Source organism: Notolepis coatsorum (genome assembly GCF_963971535.1).
Source record: "Notolepis coatsorum genome assembly, chromosome: 12".
NCBI lineage: Eukaryota > Metazoa > Chordata > Actinopteri > Aulopiformes > Paralepididae > Notolepis > Notolepis coatsorum.
Window position 1 is genome coordinate 117,392,511 of NC_140176.1, and position 11,786 is coordinate 117,404,296.

Consider the following 11,786-nt stretch of genomic DNA (forward strand, 5'->3'; position numbering starts at 1 on the left):
TTAGATCAATGGTAGTTTGTGTTGAATCACATACTCTTGTGGGTTGAGTGATTAGCTGGCTGAAACCGTGCAGATCACAAAACCTACCGAAGGCCTGGGTGCTTCTTTACGTAGCATATCAGTGTTCCAGTCCCCGATAAGAATCTTTTCTACACCTTCCACCCCAGCTAAACACCCATCCAGTGTGTCATAGAAACCACTCCGCTCTGGTGGTCTATAGATTGTGCCTATTAGTATGGATTTCACCCTTTCAAATAAGATTTCAACCCAAACGGACTTGTGAGTTAAAGCATTTTTGGACTCTTTAAGTAGTATGAAATACTTACCAGTAGAGCTGCCGCGGTATTGATGTTTTCCTTACCGCACAAATTTGCAAAATATTTCCTACCGCCGCGGTTATTACCGCACACACACACACACACACACACAAAAAAAAAGTTTGAATGCATTTTTTTTGTACTCTTTATAGCATATAGCCTGCCTCTAGTCTAAATGTCTATCTTTAGAGGATGACTTTGCAGCATGAATATTGTTTGGGATTCGGCATGCACGCATTCGTTATTAAAAGTGAAACACGGATTCGAAGTCTCCCCTCGGTGTCGCGAGCAGGGGTGGTAGCGGCGCGCCCGCCGGTTACCCCCCCGACCCTTTCTTCTTATTATTATTATAACGTTACTACTTATGATTACAAAGGCATTCGATTTGTGGCATTAACGTTAGTATAGTTACACGTTCGTATTTACCGGACCATAGCAACCCAAGCGTTACTCAATTAATATCTAAGTTCCTTTCTTTGCTCAGAGCGTGCCGAGTTGTACCCATTCTGCGGTCTGTTAATAAAGTTTTCAATCAGACAAGTGTATAGAACGAAGGGCTTTTATTATAACATTTCGTTGCAGTAAAATCATTATGCCTCGTTCCCTGAGGAGCGACGGCGTCGGTAATCCACTCCGGTCTCCGGTGGGAGCTAACGTACTATTAGCCGTGTTGTGACTGAGCTCTGATCAATGGCTCATGGCTCAGATTCAGGAAGTATGTGACGCATATCTCTTCTGACCAATCAGTGGTCTGCAGTGTTTCATGTGACTTTTCTGGTACCCAATAGGGTCGCTTGGAATCTCGACAGAGAAGTAGGGTATATCTGCAGAGCCGCAAGCCCAACGAGAGCGTAATAATAATAATAATATAATAAAAAACAGCGGTGATGCCGGTATTCAGCCCAACGCTGCGGTGGGCATGATGTAACAGCGATACCGCGGTAATACCGATACCGCGGCAGCTCTACTTACCAGTAGTATACTGCCCTGTCAAGGCAGACCGCAGTAACTTCAAAAAAGTTAAACTGAGAAAAATGGCTTTAAAGTCTTTTGACTTGCCATCCAAAATGTGTTATAGGTAGATAGATGATAGTACCCAGATTTAACATGTATTAATGAAGTAATCTTTAGGCATACAAAAATATGACATAATTATTTTAATTAACCCCAAAAAAGCAGATACTGCACTCTGCTGCATGATTTCCTTAAATAGTTATACAGGTAATGTACAGGCAAAGTGCAGTAACTTCAAATACAATGTTGTTTTCCCTCCAGCTTTCATAACTTAACCTAGCCATTTTATTTGGATCATCATCATTCCAATATATTCAGGTGTTAAATTTCATTTTCAAAATGGCTAGGTTAAGTTATGAAAGCTGGAGGGAAAACAACATTGTATTTGAAGTTACTGCACTTTGCCTGTACATTACCTGTATAATTATTTAAGGGAACTGTGCAGCAGAGTGCAGTATCTGCTTTTTGGGGGTTAATTAAAATAATTATGTCATATTTTTGTATGCCTAAAGATTACTTCATTAATGCATGTTAATCTGGGTACTATCATCTATCTACCTATAACACATTTTGGATGGCAAGTCAAAACACTTTAAAGCCATTTTTCACTGTTTGGAAGTTACTGCGGTCTGCCTGGGTTTTGAGTGATTTTGTAGTTACTGCAGTTTTTAAAACCCCATATCTCCAAAACTGAGCGACATTAACATCTGAAACTTGGTCACAAGATAAAACATTTATTGACAAGTTCAATTTCACTCATAACTAAATTTTGACTTTTTTCGAGTTACTGGGTTTTGCCTTGACAGGGCAGTATAGTTGATGCGATGCCATTAGATTATCTTACAGACAGGGCACGAAATTAACTTTTTGACTCACCGGCCTGTGGCGGGTAGATGGGAAGAATCTACCCGCCAAGCATATTTCTTACCTGCCAACTTTTTTTTTATTAAATTTTTTTTTATTATTATTTTATATAAAGTTTTTTTTTAATAAAATATATATATTATATAATCATACTTGTAGTTGTATTATCTGCGAGACATCGCCACCTCGCTGTCTGCAAACAGCTCCACTGTCTGTGTGTATACTCGAGTGGCCTCCAGCTCCAGCAAGGATTCTCCGGCGCTGCAGCTGGACCTATTCAGAGAACTCCGCTCAGAATTGGATCATGATTTTCAATTTTCACATGACTATTTGATTGCCCGCCACATGGCGGGCAGACCTCTCAGTGGGAGGCGCCAAACGTAAAAACTGAGCGCCAATGGCGGGTGGCGGGCTCTAGTTTCGCCCCCTGCTTACAGAGTACCGTGGTCGGAGTTCTGGCCTGGTTCTGAGTGAACCGGGAAGCTTCAGATGGGGCAGCAAACAAGGTCACAAGACCAAAAAGTTATTCCAAACGTTTTAATCATCCACAGCAGAACACATTTCCTATGCTTCAGAGCGACATGATGATGTGTTGGAACTAGTCTCAGTGTGACGGCACTAAATGCTTCAGAGTGACATGATGTGTTGAACTAGTCACAGTGTGACGTCACTAAATGCTTCAGAGTGACATGATGTGTTGAACTAGTCTCAGTGTGACGTCACTAAATGCTTCAGTCAGAGTGACATGATGTGTTGAATTAGTCTCAGTGTGACATAGTCACTAAATGCTGGGTCTTGAAGCATAGAAAATGAGGCACGCTGTTTTCTGCTGTGGGTGATTAAAACTTCTGCCAGGTCAGAACTCCGACCACGAGACTCTGTGTGTAAACTGAGGGCACTGCATCAACTATACTACTATAGTATTTCATACCACTTGATGTCCAAAACTCTTGAACTATCCCTTTAAGGTGACACTTTCATCATCAAGTACCAGTGACAAGACATGTCCAACATAAAAAAACAACACTCAGCCAAACCTGTCAATCTACAATTACTCTGGGGAGAGTGAACGTTGTACGTTACAAGACTCTTATTGTTGCTGTTTATCTGGTATTTTTAGGCCACAGTCCCACTGATATCCAGTACAGTGGAGGATATGGCGTCTTGCAGTCACCTCTCTCAGCTGGAACTAAAGGAGCTGTCTGTCTACTTGGTGGACTGTATTAAAACACCAGGACTTAAAGGATCTGTGAATGAAGGAGGAGGTAAGGCTCTAAACGGTAAATCCATCATCAGTGTTCATACAGATTCTTGAAATAAATCATGCAAAGACTAGGCAAGACCTTTCAAAATATATCTCCATTCATTCTTTCTATGCATGTTTTCCATGATTCTCATTACCATCATTTTCAAGGTGACAATACTGTGACAAATCTGAAGAAAATCTAACTTTATTTTAAACCTCACATGAAATGCAAAAAAGATTTGCATTATATCACCAAAAGAAATGGCCCATCAGTAATTTCCAGCAATTTCAATTTCCACTTTACTACTAAAAAAATATATGTTACAAAAAATGTATGTCCCATTTCAAGATTCAAGAAAAAAACACAACGGGAGTAAGGTTCTTTCAAGAGATTTATTCGTCACATACATACATGAGGCATGTAGTGAAATGAAGGTCGCCATGCCCGCCTTGATTGTGCAAAAATAGAATAATAAAATAGAATAGATAATAAAATAGACATGATAAAACGTAATACAAATAAAATACTATACTATACAATGCTAAGCTTAAACATTTAAGTTAATGAGTACTATATACAATAATATACAAATATACAGTTATGTTTTTTAAAGTGACCTTTTTTGTAGTGTGTTTGTGAGAGAGTGCAAGTGTGTGTGTGTTCAAGTGTGCTTGTGTGTGTGGAGAGATCAGTGTTCAGTGTTCTGATGGCCTGGTGGAAGAAGCTGAGTCTGAGTCTCTCTGTTCTTGCTGCATGTATGCGGAGGCGCTTGCCTGACCGCAGCAGCTTGAACAGGCTATTGTTGGGGTGGTGAGTAGGGCTGTCGCGGTATGACATTTTCTCACCGCGGTTGTGTGTGGCTAATCACCGCGGGATGCGGTGGTACCGCAATTCTATAAAACAAATAAAGTAAAGAAGTTTATTTTTTTATATACCTGTATATATATTTTCTTTTATTATAAGACATGCGAGTTTACCCGCGATCGTGATTAGGAAAAAAATTCTAAGGTCGTAGGAGTATTACAGTAGATTAGGGTGTTGCCTGCTCCTATAAGAGTGATGTGTTGTGGGATATATTATGCCCTTCTCCAACTTAAAACTAACGTTATTTGAGCGAACATTTAACATTATTATAACACTATTTTAACGTTAGTGAATTTGAATGCACATACATAGCTAGTTAAATATCACAACTTGTGTCATCATTGGGGGAAACTAAGTGCTGCCTCTCTCCGCCGTCCTGCCACACTCGGGACCACACCACCGTTATAGATAGCTAGCCTATAGCTAACGTCGGGACCACACCACCGCTATAGATAGCTAGCCTATAGCTAAAGTCGGGACCACACCACCGTTATAGATAGCTAGCCTATAGCTAACGTCGGGACCACACCACCGTTATAGATAGCTAGCCTATAGCTAACGTCGGGACCACACCACCGTTATAGATAGCTAGCCTATTTCTGGACCACGGCAGAGAGAGGCAGCACCCAATCTGCGTGTAACGTTACGTTAGTCACTAACATGCAGAATAGAGAGCTGCAAACGGAAATAAACGCCCAGTCCTTGAGAGAACGGTTTCCTGGTTTACCCCGAAGTCCGGCTAGTTATAACAAGCACGTTACATGACCGGCACTTCAGCCCTAGAGTGTTAGGAGAACGCTCCCCTGTACTCTACTACGGTTCAGATTAATACAGGAAAAGGTATACATTGGGGGCTCGAGTCAGGGATATGAAAATAAATCCTGATTTTATCTGTGAGTTGTAAACTGTATGGAAACGTGAAGTTAGCTCATGCTACTTCACGGGTAGTGGGTGGAAAGTCGATGGGTGGGGATTGGACATTGTGGACAGCGACTCCTACAGGTCTGTTGGGTGACGCCTGTACAGCAGAGACAGGAAGTATCGGGGGCAGCGTGAGCCTCCCACGCGTTACTCCTTGCCACTGAGAGTCCGCGCTGTCTGGTGAAAATATGCGACAGGCTGCCTCCTCGTGTACCGGAGGGGACACGTGATGCAAGGCTTCTATCCTCACTACAGCCGACCAGTGGGAGGCATAGTCTAGCAAAGTTCAAGACAGGGGAGGGGAGAATTGGCAATACGAAATTGGGATGGGAGAAAAATAGAAAATAAGGAGAAAAAGTGGATAAAAAAAAGAAAGCAATATTCACAGAAAATGAAACCCAAAAGAGTAATAATAAAATAATAATACAAAAAAATCCCTAGATCAGAACAAACTTGAGGGACCCTAAGATCCATCCAGTCTTTAGATCAAGTTGAATAGGTTCCAATATTCCAATCTAGCCGTGAAGAGATATAAACGGGGTGCTTACCAATAAGGGCTTTCAAAATAAATAAATACCAGTATTTTGTGCAAGAGAAGGCCAACCCACCCTATCATACAGGACACAATAGTGAGTATCATATCTGTCACCATTAATAAACCTAAGACCTGAGTGATATGCAGAATCCAGAGGTTTAAGAACTGCCTATAAATCACCATATTCCAAAACTGATGAGCACAACAATTCTTTTATCAAGATTATCCACATGGAACTTAAATCTAAATTTCTTGTCGAGCCTCAGGCCAAGATGCCTCTATACTTTCCACAAGCAACTTGTCCTTATGCACGATCTGATTGGCCACTGACGTTTCTGGTCATGTGACATGTGCGCCCAATCGTGTGACGGCAAGTTCTTTGGACGGTTAAGCTTAGGCGCTCTTTTGAAGTTGGTTAAGGTTAGAGTTTGTCTTAGAGCATGGCGATAGAATGCCAGCCCTGATTCCAAACTCTAACCATAACCCAACTGCGAAAGAATCTCCTAAGCTTAACCAGTGATAAACTAGGCGTTAGGTCGTTTGCAGGCTGTTCGACGCGGAAATGGGCTAAGACACTGCTCGTCATGCGATTGGGCGCACATGTCACATGCAGGGCATGAAATTAGAGCCCGCCACCCGCCATTGGCGGGCAGATTTTAGGTTTGGCAAGTGAGACTGAGAGGTCTGTCCGCCATGTGGCGGGCAACCAAATAGTCATGTAAATTATTAAAACTGCTGTGTGTTTTGGTCTTACGACGGTCTAATTTGTGGCTTGTTTACCGATGTCACATCCACTACTCTTCTGTCCTGACTGCCCGTGGCGCCTGCTTGCACTGTAGGGAGCTAACGTTAGCTTAATAACTTTAAATGGGTTACAAATAATGTGGAACTATGGAAAGAGTAAGCCGACTGCTAAAAAGAAAACCCACCGCGGCAGCGAGAGCGGGACCACCTAACAAAAGAACGTTTCGCGGAGCTTTTCCTATCATTTCATTATAGACACAGACCATGAGCTGACTAAACTAAGCTAAGCTAATTAGCGTTAGCTGCTAACCCTGGAAACGCTCAAAGCACCGTCACTGAGTCCACAAAACCAGTTCCATTTGTGAGGAAAGGGGTTATATTAACGAGGCTTGACAACAGGGGTTCAAAGATAACTTCACATTTATTGGCTATTGGTTTCTTTATATCGCTTCATGCATCCAGGTTCCGTGTTGACATCCTAGTCTAGTGTGTGTGTGTGACATCATCAACGGTCTACGGCAACTCAGACGGGGGGTCTCTTGCTCGCTCGCTCGCTCGCTCTCGCTCTCTCTCTCCTCTCCCCCTCTCTCTCTCTCTCTCTCTACGTTCAATATGATTTAAAGCCAAAAGTTACACTATAAATACTAACTGGATAGTTGATAAACATTTCATTTCATTATCTGAAATATTCTAAAATCATTAAGTCTGCTATAAGCCATTATCCATTATGTGTGTGATTATTATTTTCTCATAGTCAAAGTCAAAAAGAAAAACAGAAACAACACGTTTGTCATTGGTAGTAAATCAATGAGATTGTGGACTCTGATGAGGACATGATTGAGGAGGTTTAAGTTAGGTTTATAAAACCTTCACATTTTATTATGTTCTGTTAAATCCTGCAAAGAGGGTAGAGTGAGGAGTCTCATGATGTTTAACAGTAGGTTACAATTTAAGCTTAAGATTGAATTGACATGTATTGATTAATCAATCATCAATGAATATATTAAAATAATTTGCTTAAAATTTTACTCTGGCCTCTTATTTAAGTGTATTCTTCAACATAATACCCTATCTACTTGAAATGTACAGATATTTTTTTATATATATATGTGACACAAAAATGCGTTTTTTTGGCTGGTAAGAAATATGCTTGGAGGGTAGATCTTTCCCATCTACCCGCCACTGGCCGGTGAGTCAAAAAGTTTATTTCGTGCCCTGGTCGCGTGTATGCTTTCCGCAACGGAGTTGTGTTTCCGCGTTCCCGTTTTGCGCTCTGATTGGCCGAGCGCGCGCATGCGCATGTGCCGCGGTAAGCCTCTCAGCCAGGCAGGAATACTAAACTCCAGTTAACCTAATTTATACAAATGGAAGTATTGATTTCGCCGTAACGAATAATTAAAAAAAGATACCGTTAACTGGAATATGTTGTTTCTTTACACATATGTTGGATTATGTAATTGGTTTGTCATGACAAACTAATAAAAAATCGCGAATTACATGCATCATTGTTTACAATGAACGGTGGGGCTAATCGAAAGGACTGGACACGGACAAGTTAAACTAACCTAAAGTTAGTTGTTCACCAACAATCTACAGACGCCAACAAACACAGAACCGGACTGTTATATTAAATTAATTGATTGCTGTTTAACTTGTCCGTGTCCAGTCCTTTCAATTAGCCCCACCGTTCATTGTAAACAATGATGCATGTAATTCGCGATTTTTTTATTGGTTTGTCATGACAAACCAATTACATAATCCAACATATATGTGTAAAGAAACAACATATTCCAGTTAACGGTATCTTTTTTTAATGATTCGTTACGGCGAAATCAATACTTCCATTTGTATAAATTAGGTTAACTGGAGTTTAGTATTCCTGCCTGGCTGAGAGGCTTACCGCGGCTCATGCGCATGCGCGCGCTCGGCCAATCGGAGCGCAAACCGGGAACGTGGAAACACAACTGCGTTGCAGAAAGCATCCACGCGCCCTGGTCACATGACCAGAAACGTGCGTGGCCAATCAGACTGCAAAACGGGAACACGGAAGGACAAGTTGCTTGTGGAAAGTATAGACGTGGCCAAGATATTTATACTCTGTGACTCTCTCTATACAAGATCCACTGACAGTAGATACATGCACATTATCAAAGTCAATATTTATGGCTCTTGAAAACAACATAAATATTTACTAGCATTACCTCATTAACCGCCGGGGATTAGCCTTATCCTGTGGTAGTATTGCCACGCTGTAAACGATGGGAGTTAGTCACCTTGTTTGTAGAGCTAAATCTATATTCTATATTATAGCAGGGCTGTACGCTAAGCTTTTTCACTAGGGGCACACTTGCCCCTAAATGAGAAATTTAGGGGCACAGAATATTTTTTAGGGGCACATTTTTAAATAACAATTTTACCATTATAGTGCACAAAAATATGTTCCTCCTGCCTCATTACTGTGGTCCTTTTTATTTAACATTTAAGTGTGTTTGTTTTCAGGTTTGTATCTTTTATAATGAACCAACTGAGTGTGTAAATCACTAATAGAACAAAAACAACAAACTGTGTGTGTGCGCGCGCGCTTGTGTAGTGCTCATTGAATGAGATCACAACACACACAATTGCATTAATCTGGAGGACAAGAAACTCTGCATACCTTTGTTTCACAATGAAAAGTGCTTTATAAATCAAATGAATTATTATTATTGTAAATAACCCCATGAAAGGTTTATTATTTTTATGGGTAATTACCTGCTTCATATTTGTGATGTTACTGGTTTCAGGGTGTGCCTAAAGTGATCAATGTGTTGGGCCATTTATAGAGATCTATGCCAATTAATGTTTTATGTATATCCAGGACTTTTTTTTATAAGAATTGAGAGGCCTACTACGGTATTTGTTATGTTACCTTTATTTTGAAAACCGTGTTGCGACGCAACCTTGTTTAACTTTGCGCTTTTGACAGTGAAATGTTCAGTTCAACTCGAAGGAAAGACTAATCAAAAAGGTTTAATTGACCCGTATGAGGCCATAGCTCTTACGGTGGGACTTTGATTGTTTATAGAAGAGTAATGTAATACTATGCAAAACTAGAAATAAACAGTTGATTTTACCAGCAGTAAGTTGCAAGCCACTTTCATACGGGGAACCGTGACAATTATTAGTATTATCTTATTTGCATATTGTCTCATTATTAGATAGATAGATAGGTTGATACTTTATTGATCCCCGGAGGGAAATTTAAGTAGACAGTATTGAAATGTCCTAATAGTGGGCTACTCACCTAATGCATGGCTGAACGTTAGAAGTGTGTCCCCGTCAATCATCACTGCCAGATCCGACTTAATTTAATCGGCTATGGTCTCTTATCATCTCTCCACATCGGACGTGGTTGTCATAAGATGGACTGATATCCGCTGCGTTCTTCTTGCAGAGCAAAATTAGCGGCTTAAATTTATTGAAAGGAAGTTCACATTCAGTTGCGATTAGAATTGTTCGCTAGGAATTATGGGATTTGGTGTTTGATGTATGGACTCTACGCAGAAAGGGACATGGTATTTAATCGCACGATAGACTACAACTACCAAATATATAGCGTGACCCAGATTCACTTCACACGCAAATCTTTTTTTCCACACAGGCTATCGCAATAAATTCATTCATTGCCGACAGATTTTTTCATAGCACCGCAACATTATGTCGCACTGTATAGCCCTGGTTGTAGGCTAATGTTTTAATTTTTTTTTTATTAATTTAGGAGTGAAATGCGAATGAAGGGTTGAAATCACTACTTGCAAGGTTGCCCCCAAATATTATTTACCACTCGCACGGGCCAAATTAAGGGGCAATTTGCGATAATCTCGTCGCAGTGTACAGCCCTGTATAGCCATGGATACAATACTATAGTCATTTGACATTGAGTTTCTTCCGGTCAAGATGCAAAAAAGAGATAATTTTTCCATCCATACGTTCCCGTGTTATACCGTGGTGAATATGGTGGTGAATATATAAGTATAATTTAAGTATGCTTTTAGAGAGGTCTAGGGTAATTCATGAAATGCTTAGTGTAACTGAGGGGTACAATTCCCTGACTGTATTGAGAGTATCGTATCATTAAACCACTACTGAGTTATGTACTTTAATTACTGGCCATACAGTACACGGTATATATGATAAACACCCACACAATAACACGGCTTAACAAAGAAAGTCCTGTTTAGAATATTTATTAGAAGAGCAGCAATAGTAGATTACAGTATTGAGAATTAGGGTCGCGCTTGTATGGCGAAGAATGTGCATAAATAGGTCAAGAGCGTAAGTCCATGAGCATATTACGATGGGGATAATTAATACCACCTGTAGCATAAGAATTATATAAGGCACACTCGTAGGTCAGCTGGAGATACTAAGGGGGTTCCCTCCGGTTGTAAGCCAGCAGGGGAGAGGAATTGTCGGGAGCAAAAGTCTGGATCAACGAGGAATAAAGAGACTCCAGGTACAGGAGACGGTGCAATAATCCCTTGGTCCTTAGACAAAGCAACAGCTATACTCCGGTATGCATTGCAGCATGGATGAAAGCTAGCCAGCCTCTGGGTCCTAGAGGCGGGCTCGACGGGGCTCCTCACAGGGTAGATCCCACACGGTAGTGGGGTAGACGGTTCTCTGCTCCAGCAGCCACAGTACCAAAGCCATATAATCCAGCCGAAAAGGGCTCTGCATTTGTCGGTGTAGGTTATCCAGTGTACATATCCACACGGTTCTCGTCTAGGACTCCTCGGATGGCGGCACAAGGTTAGGCCGCCCAGCCTGGATAAGCACACTAGCTCGGTACGATGAAACGGTGGTAATGCTGGTCACTGTAGAACGGTAGCCACACGATACACTATACATAATAGACTATTACTTTATAATAGAATAAGTCGAACTCGACGATACAGCGTTAAACTCTGACACTTTAGCTATCAATTCGCACGCGGTCTCAAGGCTCTATTTAGGGGCAAAAAGGGCCCACTTCACAGCACGTTGTATCGTGGTGAAGGCTTCAACTTGTTGGGTTTACATAACTGCTGTATCCACCTGCAACGTATTTATACGTAAGGTGAATAATCTAGTGCCAACCTCATTTCTGTCTCGTATTACTGCGCAAACCTGGGCATGTTGAGACATGTCTTAGCGGTGACTTTGAACTAGACATTGGGGGTATGGCCGTTGGCGCCTAGGGGATCGCTGTCCAATAGGAGAACGAATATTATGGTCTGGCCTGTACCTAGGTAAAGGGAT